Genomic DNA, 18,331 nt, shown 5'->3' on the forward strand with positions numbered 1-18,331 from the left:
GTGTGTGTGTGTGTGTGTCTCACAGAATTGTGCACATATAGATTCGGAATCAGGGCTGCCACACAGGGATGGTGCCTGTCTCTTCAAAGCTCTACCCTCAATGGTACGGAGGCAGCACATGGTTGCTACAAAAGTTCTCACTCATTTGCACATCCTTTTTCACACAGTATTGCAGGTGAAAGAGAAGGGTAGGTGAAGAGTTTAGTGGATTACTGTTACAAATTGTTCAGTTTTTAAAGTGAAAGACACAAGTCAGAGGATAGCAGAGCAGCTTGAAGCTGCTCCGTTCTCCCAGGGAACAGGGGTCGGGATCCAGCATAACTTCCAGATCCCAGTGCCGCCTCCTACTCCCACTCCTCGTCCACCTGCCCCTATGGCCACCCACTACCTGCCCTCCCGCTGCCCAGGAACTCTCTCCTGCCTCCCTCCCACCTCCTACTTGCCTCCCCCCTGCCTACCTTTCTTTGTTGCATTGGCCCAGCTAGGCAGACACAACTCGCAAGGAGGAAGTCGACACGGAGGCTTGCGTCGGCCTCCGCAGGCCGGCATTTCTTTGAGTGCTGGCCCAGCTTCCTCCTGAGGAGGTGCAAACATTCCTTATGGCACCTTTGCGACCCTCCTGGGCCAGCGCAAGGGACTTGCACCAGCCCAAATACGGGTCTGGATTGAGCCCTTAAAGCTTCCTTAGTACCACTACAGTCTGAATTAGGACGCGGCTGCAGCTGCTTTTTGCCAAAACTCAACAAAACAGAAGATTAGGGATTGCCAGTATCTCATCTAACTTGGTCCACATTTTAATTTTAATCTGTAAAAGAGCAATGGCATAACCCACAGAAGGGAACTTTTTTTGTGCAAATGTACTCTTGTGCATCTTCAATTCATTTCCACAAGGCTTGAATATGATATTCTCTATGCAGGGCTGGGTCCTAAGTTTGTATATTTGTATCTCACATAGTTATAGAGATTATATGACAGCAACTGCAGCAGGAAATCCCTTTGGTCATTCAAACAATTTGCAAAATTGTATTAGATGCAAATGATCTGGCTCATGGTAATTTTTTTACCTTGCTCTTTCATAAATACCTGTCTTTACCTGGGCCAAAGCAGTCAGTCTAGCACAGGGGTGTCAAACTCGTTTCAGACAGAGGGCCAACGTTAGCATTCATTGTGCTTGCTGAGGGCTGAAAGTTACATCACTGTGCAGGAGGTGATGTCATTAAGCAGGTGATGGCCTGAAATAAGCACTCTGTTCTCACATAGAAACTCAATAGCCACAAATGACAGAAGAGAAAATGCACAAATCTTGTTCAAATTTTCAAGACAGAGCCTAACTATCTTGCTGGAAGAGCCCAATTGTAACGGGAGCCAGATAAATTGCTTCTTCGGGCCGCATTTGGCCCGTGGGCCTTATGTTTGACACCCCTGGTCTAGCACCTTGAAACTGTCTGACGAAATGCCATGCTAAGCTATTGATGCTTTAGAAATGGAATGGTAAAATATATTCATATAATAATAATAAATAATAATAAAACTTTATTTTTATCCCGCCCTTCTCCCAAAAAGGGACCCATGACAGAGAAGTGTTCAAGTGACAGTAGTAGTGCAACAGCCCCAGAAGAGTTTGCAAGTCTAGTTTTTCTCTGCTTCTTTGGTTATACAAATTATCACTTGTGAAAAAAAATTGATCACAATGTGTTCATGGTTCCTAAATATCCAAGTCAATTTTTTAGAAACATGGAATATCAAAATTGAGATCTTTTGCATAACTCCTCTCCAATTGCTCCAATTATGCCTCTTCAATTATGCATGCAGGCAGTGCTGTTTTGAAAGATGCCATTGCATTCGGATTGCAAGCACCCAGGAAACCTGTCACTCCATGTGTCAGATCAATTACACTCCCTACAAGCCAGCTGTGAACTGGGAGAGGAAGCAACTGAATATGAACACTGAAACTCCTCACCAGTTGCCATCCTTCAGCATTCTGTTAGACTGCTTTGTGCTTTCCCCCAATGACATCAACCACGAATTCCTATTGTTTTCAAAATTGGAAACTAATTAACACTCCATTGTGGCAACAGGCAAGTACAACTCATTCATTACAGCTCTAAATTGCTTATTGCCAAGGGAACCTTCACAAGTGACCCATTCACAATCTTGTTTGCACTTGTGCAGACGTGGGACAAAGGGGTGTCAGGCACAAGGCTATACTATGGCCTAGTTTTCCTTGGCTCAGAGCCAATAAGAAATGAAGATAGGTACTCCTAAATTAATTCTCTCAGAAATGTGCAGCATTATTTCAAGGTGAACTTGGAAATAAGTCCCAGTGATTCAGATGGTATAATGTGAAGCCCATATAATGTGATGGTGTAATGTGAATTAGTGTGAAGCCCTGAGCTGCCAGTCCTCCTATCTACCTCTTGCCCCATGGGAGACCTGGATGTAGAGATAGGAAGTGAACTTGCTTACTGTTCTGGGTGATGGCTGGTGCATGTGTGAAGAAGGTCAAGGGGGGAGGATTCAATCGACTCAGTGGCTATCCTTGTGCATGAGTCAGGAGAAACTGCAAAAGGCCATTGATAAAACATTTTAGTGAGACAAGGGTAAGTTTCATCTCCATCAGGAGGTCTGGTCTAGAGGGTAGAGCCTCCGTTTGCCTGAAGATAACATCCGCAGGTCGCCAGTTCGAGGCCACTGGCACCGTGAATGGTGAGACCTTGAAGCAGCTAACAAGCTGAGCCGAGTTATTCCACCTGCTCTTTGGTGTGAGTGAAGAAGCATCTTGGCTGCCCTCCATGTGAGAGATGAAGGAGCTGCTTGTCAGCTTGCGTGGGAGGAAATCGGAGGCCAGAATGTGATACCAGATCAGAAAGATCCATCTGAAATATTGTGGTTCTTGAAAGATAGAACCTTTCTTCGATTGTAAAAATCCCTACGGGGATTTAAATAGCCTGCCTATGTAAACCGCCTTGAATAAAGTCTGAGGATAAATCTGACGACCAAGAAAGGCGGTATATAAATACATGTATTATTATTATTATTATTATTATTATTAGTAGTAGTAGTAGTAGTAGTAGTAGTAGTAGTAGTAGTAGTAGTAGTGATGGTTTAATAAAATCACTCCCCCTGGTCAGTTTCTGAGAGTGGAGGCTTTTTGCAAAGAAAAGGCAGCAGCTCACAGAACTGGGGGAAGTACAATCCAGCCTTCTCATCCTGCTGATAGGAGGCTGGGGCCAGTGCTGCATTTTTCTACCCAAAAGCATTCAAACAAGGGTATTGTTTTTGTAAATTCCCCAACTTGAAGCGACAAGAAATTCCTATGCACTGGCTCCCTGAGTTATAGACATCTCAGTTATGAATGGCTACATTGGGTATTCCATGCAGGTTCAGTAAGTCCTTCTGTGGTGCCTTCACAAAGGCATGATACTGCTGGGTTCGAAAGAACTGGATGTTTCCATTTAACTACAGACCCTTGGAATCTAACCCAGAAGCAGAGCTAGAGGGGGGCGGAGTGTTACTTAGCAAGTACTTAGCATGCTCCGCAATGTGCCGTGTAAGCACCCCTCCCCCTCAGCGTCAAAGCCATTCAGGACAGTGACAGCAAAGTACCATTACTGCCCTGAAAGGCTCCAATGCCGAGAGTAAGGGGTGCTTGCATGGCTTGTTGCAGTATGTGCCATACTTACCATTTTGCCCCTGTCTAGTTCCACTTCTGACCTAACTTGTCTTTCAGTAGAGCATTCACAACTCAATCCTATTGTCCAAAGTCACTAGATTCAGCATGGCTGCTATACTATGTGCCATCAGATTATTCTCTGGGACCATCTCCATTTCATATATGGAGAAAGTTTTATCTTAGGAGACAATCCTGGGATGATAAACTTAGATTTTTAGTGAGTTCTGTATGTAGTTTTGTTGCTATCTGCAGAAAAGGACCAATTTTCATCTGCATGCCTATCAAGAAATCATCCTATTTGGAAAAATCATTCAATGAGTACCAAATTTTGAGCACAATTCTATGGATGTCTACTTATAAGCAAGAGTCGCTGTGATTAGTGAGGCTTACTCCCAGGTAAGTGTGTATAATATTGCAGCCCTAAGAGGCCTCCAAAACCACTCTGCAGCATATATGTGCTATTACATTATGTGCTGGCACAGCTTCACTGAATTCAACAAGATAATATCTACAGAGCTCCCAGCAGCTCAGGACAAAAAGCCTAAGCATTTTACCCATTCAGAAATGTATGCTCGAAATACCTCCAAAACAATGATATTTTTACTCTCACCACAGTATTCATTATGTTGTATCTGCTACTCTAATGCAGCAATGACAAAATAAGGTTTTCTTATTTGGCAACCCAATTTTCATTCTTGCAGCTTCCTTATGGCTTCAGGCAGAGGGAAGGGTATAAGTCAAACAGCAGAGAAGGCAGTAATAAGGCCAGTGTTCCACATTCCAAAAGTGGGAGAGATGCTGAAGGCTGCTTTCAGACACACGTTGGAAAGCAATTCATTATCACCTGCTCTGTGTCCTTTGCCCCACAGAGTTATCACCCTGTACTTTTCTTCAAGTATTTGATTATTGTGAACGGTATTGCTTTTCAGAGAGGTGACTGATTGTCAGAGGTTTACATTCATTGAGAGCCTTTCTTCCCATTTCTGTTTCTCCAGCGCTCTGCAACACCATTTTCGCTAGGTGTTGAAGCAACTCTCTTTCTGACACTTTATCTGCTTCAGTTCACTTTTTGGTGGGGAAAGCTGCTTCAACTGCCTTTTTTGCTGGAAAGTGGGGTATAAATGTAATCACAGTTACAGATATGGAAGCATCTGTATATGGCAACAGTCCTGCTGCCCATATGATGATGCCTCTCGGTGACATATGATTAACATCTGAAACCCACTATAGTTCTCAAGGAGTCATAAATGAAAGAAGTTGCTAACAGTAGGTGGCTGGAAAGAGGAAAGCATACCAAGTCACAAAGAAAGATAATAAAAAATACATATGCTAGGAGATATCCTTGAAGATGCACAGTCATTAATCTAAATCACTTTTGAGTCAGAGAGCTCTGTAATAAGGTAGTTTGTATGGATTGCTCTCCACCTCCAGAACTGATTTGGTTGCTTCCACCCAAACCATTTGAATGGTTGCCATGATACAGTGATTCATCCCAGCAAACAATGTCTTCTGAATACATTTTAAACTATATAAACAATGGGCTGGGGTGAGAGGAGAGAGAGAGAGAAGAGAGAGAGAGAGATAGTAGCTAATGCTGCTCAATCTGGATTGAAAAGTATTTTTCTAATTTAATGGCCTAATCCAATCCTTGTGGTATGCTGGCAGATCCTGTGGTCCACCATGAGGTCTGTCATCATGGTAGCCTCTCTTGTCACTCTGGAGAGAACTGGCACCTGCGCAAAAGCCAGAAGAGAGAATTCTTGTCTTATCATGTTCATTGTTGTATATGACATATAGCCACTTTCCCAGTGCGTGTTTGCTACTGTCACTCCTATGTAATTTTCAAAAAATTATGAGCTCCTTTGGGACAGGAAACCAATTTTTTTTTTCATTTCTGGCAGAATCCTGTACTCACACTGTGCCAGTGGAGCATGTGCTCTGCTCTTGCACACTGTTGTGTGCTGTAAACCACATTGTGACAGTGCGCCTTCAAGAGGCATGAGCAGGAAGGCCAGAACCTAACCATTTGTGGTGGCAAAAGGAATGGGTAAATTCTGCATTGTGCAACGCAAGGGAAGGACAGGGGGGAGTGAGGAAGGGTGTGGGGAGAGGGTGGCAATGTTCTTATGTTCTTATGAGTGGGGCAGGTGGATTGGGCCCAGGATGGGGTTGGGCATGCCATATTCTACTCCCTTCCTGAAATGATCTGGTGGTATGGGTCAATGAAGACTTGCACCAATGATATCACTGGCTCGAGTGTGAATTAACCCATTGCAGTAGCTGGGGCTTTCCCCTGGGGAAGAGGAAAAAGTCCCCTTAACCCAAGGAGACTTTCTGCTTGTTAAACTTCACCACAGGATGCAGCATAGCCCATGCCGGCACCACTGCATTGGCAGCGGTACTTTTAAATACGATTTGGCTGTAAACCAATCACACATTATACCCAGACATTTAAGAACAGGTGGGAGCTGGATCATGTGCTCTGAAGAATGAAGAAGAATGGAGCTCCTGAAAAAAGAGCCTGTCCAGCATTGTCATTAAGGACTGGAAAATGCAAAGCCCAGAATTAGGACAAGTTATATTCAGTATCACTGAGTATGAGAGGAGTTTACCTCTGTCTCTGAAGTATGTACCATCTCTTTAAGAAGATGGATCTCATACTTTGATGATGGCCACCAAGTACAAGAGTGCTCCGTATTAGTTAGCATCAAAAACCTGAAAAGAACTAGATGGAGGAGATAATTTAGTCCATCTCCCAACCTTCTGCTCTCTGCAGAAGCACATGGGGGACACAAGTGCCTCTGGGAACTAAGTGCCAGGTAAGGCACCGCAAGTTTAGCATCTGGGCGAGTTCAGCAGCAGGGCGAGGAGGCCAGGGCCCCAGACACTGCCCTTCTCTTCCCTTGAGAGGAGGGCAGCAAACCTGTGGAGGGTTTTTAAAAATACCCCTAAATAAAAACAACAACAAAAAAGCTATGCAGTCAGAGAGCCAGCAGCAGGGTGGGGGCTATCCAGTGTTCTGCACTGAGTGCCACATGTAGGACTACTTGCCTCTGGGGCATAAGTCATGGGTGTGTCCTCGTTGCAAGGAGCTCCAGGGTCTCAGGGATCGCATCTGCTCCCTTGAAGCCTTGGTGGCCGACCTGGAGAAGCAGAGGCAGGCAGAGAAGGACCGTGGGGAGACTTCCGGGGACGATCAGGCTTCTTCCCAACCTCAGGCATGCAGCTCCTCAGCTGCCCGGGTGGGAAGTCTCAGGGCTGGAGGACGTCATCCTAGAGAGGAGGGAAACAATCCCCTAAGGGGGACCCCCTTCTCCAGGGGACGGGCCTGTATCTGAACGCACTCAAGATACTCCTTGGCGGGTGGGGGGGGTCAGGGGCTTCTTGTAGTGGGGGATTTGATTATTAGAAACATAGAGAGGGGGGTTTGCGACGGATGTGAGGACCACATGGCGACTTGCCTGCCTGGTGTGAAGGTTGCAGACATCACTTCTCGTTTAGACAGGCTAGTAGACAGTGCTGGGGAGGAGGTAGCAGTTGTGGTGCATGTTGGCACCAACGACATGGGCAAGTGTAGCCGGGAGGTCCTGGATGCCAAATTTAGGCTTTTAGGTAGGAAGCTGAAAGCCAGGACCTCAAAGGTAGCTACCTGTTCCACATGCAGGGCCAGCTAGGCAGGTGGAGATCAGGGGTCTCAATGCATGGATGAGACGGTGGTGTAGGGAGGAGGGGCACCTCCTAGATTCATTAGGCACTGGGGAACGTTTTGGGACAAGCGGGGCCTGTACAAGAGGGACGGTCTTCACTTGAACCAGAATGAACCAGACTGCTGGCACATAACATTAAAAAGGTGGCAGAGCAGCTTTTAAACTGATCCCTGGGGGAAGGCTGACAGGAGCCGAGGGGCATCCGGTTCGGAACTCCTCATCCTTATGGGACGAGGATGGGGAGATTAGAGAACAACAAGACAAAGGCAGAGTAGGAGAAGAAATTGGGAATGGTAGCGTGATGGGATGTGATAGATGGTTTGGCACAGTGAGAGGATGCGGGGACAAAGGAGCGAATAAGCAGCCCATCCTGGGGCATTCCATGTACAAATGCTTTTATGCAAATGCCGAAAGTTTCCGAGCAAAGATGGGAGAACTGGAATGTCTGGTGACAAGGGAAAACATTGACATAGTGGGCATAACGGAAACCTGGTGGAATGCGGAGAACCAGTGGGATACCGCAATCCCGGGCTATAAACTCTACAGGAGGGACAGGCAGGGGCATGTTGGAGGTGGGGTGGCCATTTATGTTAAGGAAGGGATAGAATCCAGCAAAGTAGAGATTGAAGGTGGGTCCGACTCCACTGTAGAATCTCTGTGGGTTAAATTACCAGGCCTGTGGAGCGATGTAATACTGGGGGCGTGCTATCGTCCTCCAGACCAGAAATCAGAAGGGGACCTTGAAATGAGGAAACAGATCAGGGAGGTGACAAGGAGGGACAGGGTTGTAATCATGGGGGACTTCAATTATCCTCATATAGACTGGGTCAATTTGTATTCTGGTCATGAAAAGGAGACTGGATTCCTTGACATGCTAAGTGACTGTGGCTTAGAGCAGCTAGTCATGGAGCCCACCAGAGGGCAGGTGACTCTAGATTTAATATTGTGCGGTACACAGGACCAGGTTAGAGATGTCAATGTTACGGAGCCATTGGGGAACAGTGATCATGCTGCGATCCGTTTTGACATGCACGTAGGGGGAAGAATACCGGGCAAATCTCTCTCAAAAACCCTTGACTTCTGATGGGCGGACTTCCCTCAAATGAGGAGGCTGGTTAGAAGGCGGTTGAAAGGGAAGGTAAAAAGAGTCCAATCTATCCAGAGTGCATGGAGGCTGCTTAAAACAACAGTAATAGAGGCCCAGCAGAGGTGTATACCACAAAGGAAGAAGGGCTCCACTAAATCCAGGAGGGTGCCGGCATGGCTAACCAGCCAAGTTAGAGAGGCTGTGAAGGGCAAGGAAGCTTGCTTCCATAAATGGAAGTCTTGCCCTAATGAGGAGAATAAAAAGGAACATAAACTGTGGCAAAAGAAATGTAAGAAGGTGGTATGGGAGGCCAAGAGAGACTATGAGGAACGCATGGCCAGCAACATTAAGGGGAATAATAAAAGCTTCTTCAAATATGTTAGAAGCAGGAAACCCGCCAGAGAAGCGGTTGGCCCTCTGGATGGTGAGGGAGGGAAAGGGGAGATAAAAGGAGACTTAGAGATGGCAGAGAAATTAAATGAGTTCTTTGATCTATCTTCACGGCAGAAGACCTCGGGCAGATACTGCTGCCCGAACGGCCCCTCCTGACCAAGGAATTAAGTCAGATAGAGGTTAAAAGAGAAGATGTTTCAGACCTCATTGATAAATTAAAGATCACCGGGCCCTGATGGCATCCACCCAAGAGTTATTAAGGAATTGAAGAATGAAGTTGCTGATCTCTTGACTAAGATATGCAACTTGTCCCTCAAAACGGCCACGGTGCCAGAAGATTGGAGGATAGCAAATGTCACGCCTATCTTTAAAAAGGGAAAGAGGGGGGACCCAGGAAACTATAGGCTGGTTAGCCTAACATCTATACTGGGTAAGATGGTGGAATGCCTCATCAAAGATAGGATCTCAAAACACATAGACAAACAGGCCTTGCTGAGGGAGAATCAGCATGGCTTCTGTTAGGGTAAGTTTTGCCTCACAAACCTTATAGAATTCTTTGAAAAGGTCAACAGGCATGTGGATGTGGGAGAACCCGTGGACATTATATATCTGGACTTTCAGAAGGTGTTCGACACAGTCCCTCACCAAAGGCTACTAAAAAAACTCTACAGTCAGGGAATTAGAGGACAGATCCTCTCATGGATTGAGACCTGGTTGAAGACCAGAAACAGAGAGTGGGTGTCAATGGGTAATTTTCACAATGGAGAGAAGTGAAAAGCGGTGTGCCCCAAGGATCTGTCCTGGGATAGGTGCTTTTCAACCTCTTCATAAATGACCTGGAGACAGGGTTGAGCAGTGAGGTGGCAAAGTTTGCAGACGACACCAAACTTTTCCAAGTGGTGAAGACCAGAAGTGATTGTGAGGAGCTCCAGAAGGATCTCTCCAGACTGGCAGAATGGGCAGCAAAATGGCAGATGCGCTTCAATGTCAGTAAGTGTAAAGTCATGCACATTGGGGCAAAAAAATCAAAACTTTACATATAGGCTGATGGGTTCTTAGGGAGAGATCTTGGGGGGGTGGTGGACAGGTTGATGAAAGTGTCGACCCAATGTGCGGCAGCAGTGAAGAAGGCCAATTCTATGCTTGGGATCATTCGAAAAGGTATTGAGAACAAAATGGCTAATATTATAATGCCGCTGTACAAATCGATGTTACAGCCACACCTGGACTATTGTGTCCAGATTTGGTCGCCGCATCTCAAAAAAGACATAGTGGAAATGGAAAAGGTGCAAAAGAGAGCGACTAAGATGATTACTGGGCTGGGGCACCTTCCTTATGAGGAAAGGCTACGGCATTTGGGCCTCTTCAGCCTAGAAAAGAGGCGCCTGAGGGGGGACATGATTGAGACATACAAAATTATGCAGGGGATGGACAGAGTGGCTAGAGAGATGCTCTTTACACTCTCACATAACACCAGAACCAGGGGACATTCAATAAAATTGAGTGTTGGGAGAGTTAGAACAGACAAAAGTAAATATTTCTTTACTCAGAGTGTGGTTGGTCTGTGGAACTCCTTGCCACAGGATGTGGTGATGGTGTCTAGCCTAGACGCCTTTAAAAGGGGATTGGACAAGTTTCTGGAGGAAAAATCCATTACGGGTTACAAGCCATGATGTGTATGCGCAACCTCCTGATTCTAGAAACAGGCTGTGTCAGAATGCCAGATGCAAGGGAGGGCACCAGGATGAAGTCTCTTGTTATCTGGTGTGTTCCCTGGGGCATTTGGTGGGACGCTGTGAGATACAGGAAGCTGGACTAGATGGGCCTATGGCCTGATCCAGTGGGGCTGTTCTTATGTTCTTATGTTCTTAACGTTAATGTTTTAAAGCAGGGGTGCCCAAACCCCGGCCCTGGGGCCACTTGCGGCCCTTGAGGCCTCTCAGTGCAGCCCTCAGGAAGCCCCAGTCTCCAATGAGCCTCTGGCCCTCTGGATATTTGTTGGAGCCCACACTGGCCGGACACAACTGCTCTCAGCGTGAGGGTGACTGTTTGACATTTCGTGTGAGCTGTGGGATGAGGGCTGTCTCCACTGCTTGTTGTTTCACGTCTGTGATGCAATAGCGGCAGCAAAGGAAAGGCCAGCCTTGCTTTGTGCAAGGCCTTTTATAGGCCTTGAGCTATTGCAAGACCTTCATTCATTCATATAAGTTCATCTTTAATATATTCATTTATGTAAACTTATGTAAATTAATTCAAATTTTAAATGTAAATTAATTCCTTTTTTTCCCCCTGGAAATGTGGCCCTCCTACCGAAAACTTTGGACACCCCTGTTTTAAAGTAACAGATAGAAACTTCTCTCAGTTTTGTTGCTCCCTCCTAAATTGGTCTTCAGAGTTTTTCCCCCTTGTACATTGGAATCTTTATTATACTAATGTACAACCTTCTCTTTTTAGCTGCATGGCAACCCAATTCTGAGCTGCCTGGCAGGCAAGGCTGCCGCGGTGCCAAAATGGCTACTGCAGCATCCCACACATGCCAGGCAGCCCGGGTAAGGGAAGTAGCCCCACAGTGGGGGTATTTGATTCTGCGGCAGCTCTTGAGCCTGTGTCGGAGTCCTCAAGGAGTCCTGTGTCGGGCTGCGCAGCCAGGTGGAGCTGAGCTCCATCAGTCCAGCCCCCTCCCCTACCACACCTCCTCCCTATCCTCTCGTGAGGGGGAAAAAACAAGTTCTAGATTCATTGACATATCCATCCAAAAGGACTGCTTCTACTCTTGTTTGTATTGGCACAATTTCATGGACGTATGTGGGTTTATTCCTAGTTTACTGGAATTTGATAGAAGATCAGAATCTGACTTTCTATCACAAAACCTGCATCTCCAGATTTCATGGAATGAAATGAGATCCAAACTCTTGAATCCCAACTTGCTTCAATATTACAATGCAGCTGCACTACTGGGCCAGATCACAAATCTCTTTAAAGTGACATGCTTATTGATTGATCTGCACACTCAACTTCTACTGCCCCTTTAGAACAAGCTGTCTGATTAGAGCGCTGCTGTTTCAATCTCAAGATGCAAAAATAGCTTTTGCTGTAATTTTTATTTTCTAAACCACATCAATCATTCCCAATCTTATATTGAAAATCCACTCTGGACTAAGGAAAACATGGTACAAACATGGTCTACTGACAGATAAAAGCAATAATTGTAAAATGAACAAAATTGGTTCTTCATGACCTTAGGAACAGGAGACTTCATTTATTTTCAGGTACCACCTCATAGTCCACAATGCTTCCACCCCTAAGACTATCCACTAATGGCATGCTCATATGATATTTAATTGAGGGTGGGTGTTACATACGCTTATTCAGCAATAGTCTACACAAGCTTCAGTCTATCTTGGAACCCTAACCATCTTTGGTTGATAAGGGAGACTGGAGAACCAACATAGGCAGTGTACTCTTGATAGTGAGCTTGTCTACGCTAACACAGGAATCTCCCCAGACACTCCAAATACTATACTATTTTCTGTTCAGTGTGGAAATGAAATAGGCAGCTGCCCTGAAGATAGATGTGAATCGTCCATTACTACTTGTGAATATGTCCATGGAGCTGTTCACAGTGCTGATAAATGTAGCTTGCATTCAGTGTTCCTGGTGTTGCTTTTATGACAGTATGAACCTGGTGTTGTCAAATAATGATTCTGATGTGCATTTGATTATTATTATTATTATTATTATTATTATTATTATTATTATTATTATTATTTTGCATCTCTTTCGCTGTTGTGTATCTGTGACAAATCTAGAGAAGCTTTCACAAACAGAGAGGATAGGGCAGCCAGAGGCAATCAGGATTTCCAGCACTCATGTGACTGGCTAATGATAAGCACAGGTATATAATCTGTATAATTTGCTCACATGTAACAGTCAGCGGAAAACATTTTTAGAAAGCCTTTAAAAAAAAAGAAAAACAGTAGAGAGAAGTAAAAAAAAAAATCCAACAGTTAGTCCTCTAAAAACACCTGGAAGAGCATTCAATGTTTCTCCTCGAAGCAAGGAGAATGGACAGAAACAGAAATCTTGACAGAAAGAATACCATACAGAGAGACAGCACACCACAAAGACTCAGTAACCCACTGATTTGAGATACAATGACTGAATCCACAAGGAGTAGGTGCTTTCTGAACACAGACAGTCATGTAGCTGATATGACAGGCTTTTGAGAAAGCCAGTCAATATAGAGTTTAGGGCCTTTGTGATGATCTGGTGAAGCTAACTCAGCCTATTAAATGGTGATGGGGAGAAATAAGGCACACTGTCTATCCTCCTGACCTTCCCATGCATCCTTCAGTATTTTCTAGGGTGACTGTGGCAGATATGGTATTCTGACATAGACAATCCAAGAAAGGATAGTTGCTGCTACCAGGACAGAAACTTTTTAAAAGGGTTCACCCTCCTACCCATCTGGAGGGAGTCTAATTACTAAAGTTCCCTCAGCATGGAAGCTAGTTGCTAAAGAAGAGGCAAACAGAACTTATCAATCCCTGCTCCTCTACAGAAATACACACATGTGAGAATTTGTGGTATCAGTCACAAGTGATCTATAAGACAGAAAAGGGCCAATAGCTCTCTGGTCTAGCTGATGCAGGATAGTGAGTTATCAAAAATAGAAATAGGTTATTAAAAAGGCAAAAGCTGGTTCTCAAATGTGTAAAAGTAAGCACTTTCCTATCCCAATCCAACACAACTCCATGTATGGCAATGCAGCAGCTTCAATCTGGTGTCCACTGAACCCTGGAGCAGAGTTTTGGCATCTGGAGCCCTCTTCAGGGTAAGGGAACACTTTTTCCCTTACCCCAGGGTAAGTTTGTGCCAGGCCACCAGGTCTAGTCAGACCTGCCCCAGCTCTATAACTGGCACAAGTCTGCTTGGACCTGGGATGGGGGATCAAGGCTGGGAAGGGAGTCACGTTCTGCATGTGTCGCTGCCACCAATACCTCCCCCTTATCGGTTCTGATCCACCCTCCCCCACCCATCTCCTCTCCATTCCTCCCCTTCCCTGCCCCACCTAGCCCCCTCCAAGCCTCCTTCTAAGCCCTTGCATGAACTTATCAGTGCCGTCAGACTGTGCAAACTGTTGTGTCACATTTTGCAACAGATATAAAACATCTCACACCATGGAATGCTTGTTCTGGCAATGTAAAGCTGAAATAGAATCAGACTGTCAATTAGACAAAATCAAATCTAGAAATTAGTAGGAAATGAAATAACATTCTAATACAAGCTATTGAGATTTTTCCCAAGGTTGATTTTTATAGTACTTAGCTGTGGTTCTCATGATACTTATATCTGGGTATGCTTTCTGAATACCTAAGGATCTTCTCAGACAGCTGGCAGCTATTTTGCTGGTGTTAGTTGAAGGAAAGGATTAGGGCAGGCTAGAAAATCCAGCAGGCGCCTTTGTTGCTGAGATTCATCCCCTTCAGCCCACCCCCTACTCTGTGCAACTGCCCTCTCTACCCTGGAATGCCCCTGATTCTCTGCTCCCTGCCCCAACCACCAACTTACTGAGATTGAACTTTTGGGAGCTGCTGGAGCATGTGACACTCCTCTTGGCCATTTGTGCCAGAGACCCGCAAACACATGACAGCATCACAGTTTTCATGCCACTACAAAGGGCCTTTTGATGCCAGAGCTCAAGTTCTGGCAGCACAAGGCCCAGTTATTATTAGGTCACTAATTGATTAAATGTAGCAGTCCCATTATGAACCCCTAATTTTCAACTGACACATGAAAGGATAGTTAGAAAACGAACATTTAACAAGATCCTGTGTTTGTGGCTGTAAACAAGGAAGCAGCAAGGGATAAAAACCTGCCCTTGTGAATAAACTAATTAGTAGTTCCATTTAGCAGCCGTCCTCTCTCCCAAGCCATTGTTCGGAGGCATTAAAAGAGCTCATGTGTGACTCAAAATTCAATGATCTTGTCAAGAGCTTCTGAGACTTACTTAGTAAGTCCTTGGCTTTGAACATTGTTTTATTCTGCTGACCCATATGAAGAGCAGTCCTGTGTATGGGAACACAATCAATCAAGAGTATCACATTCCAAGTTACTGGGGCTTTCAAAAGACCCGGGCTGCCTGGAAGCAGGATAGCAATATTCAAGAGCATGTAAGCATTGTAGGGAAACAGTGTGCAACACTGTCCATCCTGGGAAAGAAGCCCAAGGAATATATTAAAGAGCACAAAGGCTGGGCTTATTACAATCTTCAGTGGAGCTGGAAATTGCGTTGTGGCCTCTTTAAATAAAAGCACGCAATGGAAGGAAGAAGCTATATTGCCGCAATGTGCTACAGTGGGGCTCGTTCCAGTGTGAAAGAAACAGACAGTGAGTCCTGCAAAAGCAGCCATCAATGCAACCTTGTGGCCCTGATTACACTGTAAACTGCAGCCATTTGGAACCTCCATGCAACAGCAAAAATGCTTACTACAGTATAGACTTCTAACTCCATTTTACTGAAGTCTGGTTTAAGGTAAATGTATTTCCTGTGGAAGTCTCCTGAGGTCAGGCTCACTGAGAGAGACTTTTTGGCCTTGGCAAAGAGAAATTCTCATGAGCTCCAGCCCTAGGAGTCAGTGACATGTGGAGAGGTCAATGGCTAGGGAGATACTATATAATAGGTATAAAAAAAACATTATAGAGATATAATGTTCTCCATTTTTGCAGCCCAACACCAGAAGTGTTTTTCATCCGATTGTCCTACTGTAGTGACCCGCTATGCTTTCTCCTGCATCCAGAGAGCGATACTGCAAATCAGAGAGGTTCCTCAATGAATCCTGAACAGATTTCAGAGACAGCCACCTTCAAGCCTGGATTTGTATAAAAAAAATACGAGCCCCAAATCTCCCTCTGAGTGCAAACCATCACTTGTCCCTCTCTCCCCTTCAATGGAAGTGATTGTGCTATTGCACAAGTCTTACCATAATGGATGAGGGTGGGGGGAGCAGAGGAGTCAGTGAGATGGAGGTAAGAAAAAAAAAATTTTGTTCTGCTGCAGTAGTGCTCCGGGATCCCAGAGGCGAAAAGAGAAAATTGCTCAAAGCCCCCCTCCTGAACCTATCTTTTCTTACCCCAGTCCAGAACTAGTAAACATATATGTAGAGGCCTAGAGAGAGAGCAAGGCTCAGCGAGTGTCACATGGGCACAAGCATGCTGCCACTATGCGGCAGCTCTGATAGCTGCCTCCCTGGTGCACCAAAAGCAGCTGGCACTCTGCTTGCACAAGAGCCGGTAAGCACAAGAGCACCAATCCTGACACCCTGAAGAGGATAAAACACAGCTGAGATGAAGCCCAGGAGCAGTGTGGCTCTGCAGCAAGTGGCTGTGGGTTTCTAGGGACTGGTGACAGAGCCAACAAGTAGATCATCTGGAAGTGCTTTTCTTAACATCTTCATCATGGGTTCTTGTGGTAAGAGAATGCCTTGACAGGGGAAGCTCTGTCTCCTCTGCTTCCCCTGCCAGTACGTCACTCTTGGGACAACTCTTTAGGGAAGGCTGTCCCATTCTCTATTTCAGACAACATGCAACTATTCCCCAGAAGCAGATGTATATCTAATTATTACAAGGGACAAAAAGGTCACCACAATGGAGCTCTCATAAACAAACACAAATATATCCAAGAGCAGATTTTTGAACTTTGATGGGGATCTTCTTTCCCCTCTCTGTCATAAATTCATGACAGAATAGCAAGTTCAATATACATAAGAAAAAAGTGTGACCTTTCTGAATGCTTGACCTAAGGCCTCTTGCATTCAGCTCAGTTTCAAACCCAAGTCACTGACCTGGGTCATGCCAAGATACCGTTTGTATGGAATGCCATCAAGAGGTCCAGGAGAATTAACTGAATCACACTCACCAGCCCTCCTTCTGGCGTATGTCACATATCAGGATGGCCAAGGATATTTCAGTGCAGAAATCAGGACCAAAGCCAGACTAAAATGGATCCTGATATGAATTCAGCACTATAGCCTAGGTTTCAGAATGTATGCCAAATACAGTAAGCAAATTATAATGGTACACATTCAGTTTAATAATGCATATCAAAATGATGGAGAAAGAACCCAATGTGAAGTGTTTAGGCTCAAACTGGAATGGAAAGTTCCCTTGCTTACCACAATTTATTGCTCCAGCAGAGTCCTGCAGAACATGAGGGTCACCGTTGCTTGACATGGGGCAAGGGAACATTTGTTTCCTTACCTCAGGAAGACCTTCAAGAGCTTCTCTGGCCCCATAGGATACAGCAGTGGCCATTTCAGCACCGCTGTAGCCCTGGGCACTAGGGAAGCATAGGATTGGGTCCTCAATCCCCCATATGGAGTACGTTCAATTAAACTCAGCAAGGCTGCAATCCTATCCACACTTTCCTGGGAGTAAGCTCCATTGACTATAATATGACTTACTTCTGAGTAGACAAGCATAGGATTGGACTCTACCTAGTACTATCCAACTTTCCAATGCCAGTGCAGCCACAATGCAACCTGAGGAAAGGGAACACGCATTCCCTTACGTGGAGAAATGGTTGGCAACCTTCAGACTCGAAAGACTATGGTATAAGCCTACAGCACCCGGTATTCCCAAGCGGTCTCCCATCCAAGTACTAACCAGGCCTGACCCTGCTTAGCTTCCAAGATCAGATGAGATTGGGCATGTGCAGGGTAACAGTTGCCTCCACAAAAGCCCTCCTACTGCAGGATGCAGTGTGTGCCTTGTTGGCATGGCAGTGCCAGCACTGGAAAATTGGATAGGGTTTGGTCCTAAGGCCCCAGTCTTAACTTCCATCAAATACACCTTTTGTCTCTCTAACAGGATTCATTCACCCTGTTCTAGAACTGTTAATGCTTTTTGTTTAAGTGGGTGCTGGTGACAGCCGGATGGTGGAACGCAGGCCCAGTGTCAAAGCTGGACCAGTGCAGCCTCAGTCTGGGCTAGCTCTGGCCCTGGGCCTGCATTAAGAGCTCACAAATGTGCCTTACAGCATGTTTGTGACAGTGCACGCCGGTGGTGAACTGGCATGCACTTTTCAGGATCGGGCCGTCAGTCTCTTAGGCACTACTCCACACCAGCTCTTGCTTTGTCACCTCATAAGAACATAAGAACAGCCCCACTGGATCAGGCCATAGGCCCATCTAGTCCAGCTTCCTGTATCTCACAGCGGCCCACCAAATGCCCCAGGGAGCACACCAGATAACAAGAGACCTCATCCTGGTGCCCTCCCTTGCATCTGGCATTCTGACATAACCCATTTCTAAAATCAGGAGGTTGCGCATACACATCATGGCTTGTAACCTGTAATGGATTTTTCCTCCAGAAACTTGTCCAATCCCCTTTTAAAGGCGTCTAGGCTAGACGCCATCACCACATCCTGTGGCAAGGAGTTCCACAGACCGACCACATGCTGAGTAAAGAAAT

General features: G+C 45.5%; 1 protein-coding gene and 1 pseudogene across 1 annotated transcript in view; both read right to left on the reverse strand.

Moving 5' to 3' along the window:
* The window catches only part of ALK (ALK receptor tyrosine kinase), a 690,171-nt gene that overhangs the window by 609,313 nt on the left and 62,527 nt on the right, over positions 1-18,331 (reverse strand). The gene's annotated exons all lie outside the window — the stretch shown is intronic.
* Positions 17,476-17,589, reverse strand: LOC136638316 (5S ribosomal RNA; annotated as a pseudogene).

The sequence above is a fragment of the Tiliqua scincoides genome, chromosome 1 (genome assembly GCF_035046505.1).
Source record: "Tiliqua scincoides isolate rTilSci1 chromosome 1, rTilSci1.hap2, whole genome shotgun sequence".
NCBI classification, from domain to species: Eukaryota; Metazoa; Chordata; class Lepidosauria; order Squamata; family Scincidae; genus Tiliqua; species Tiliqua scincoides.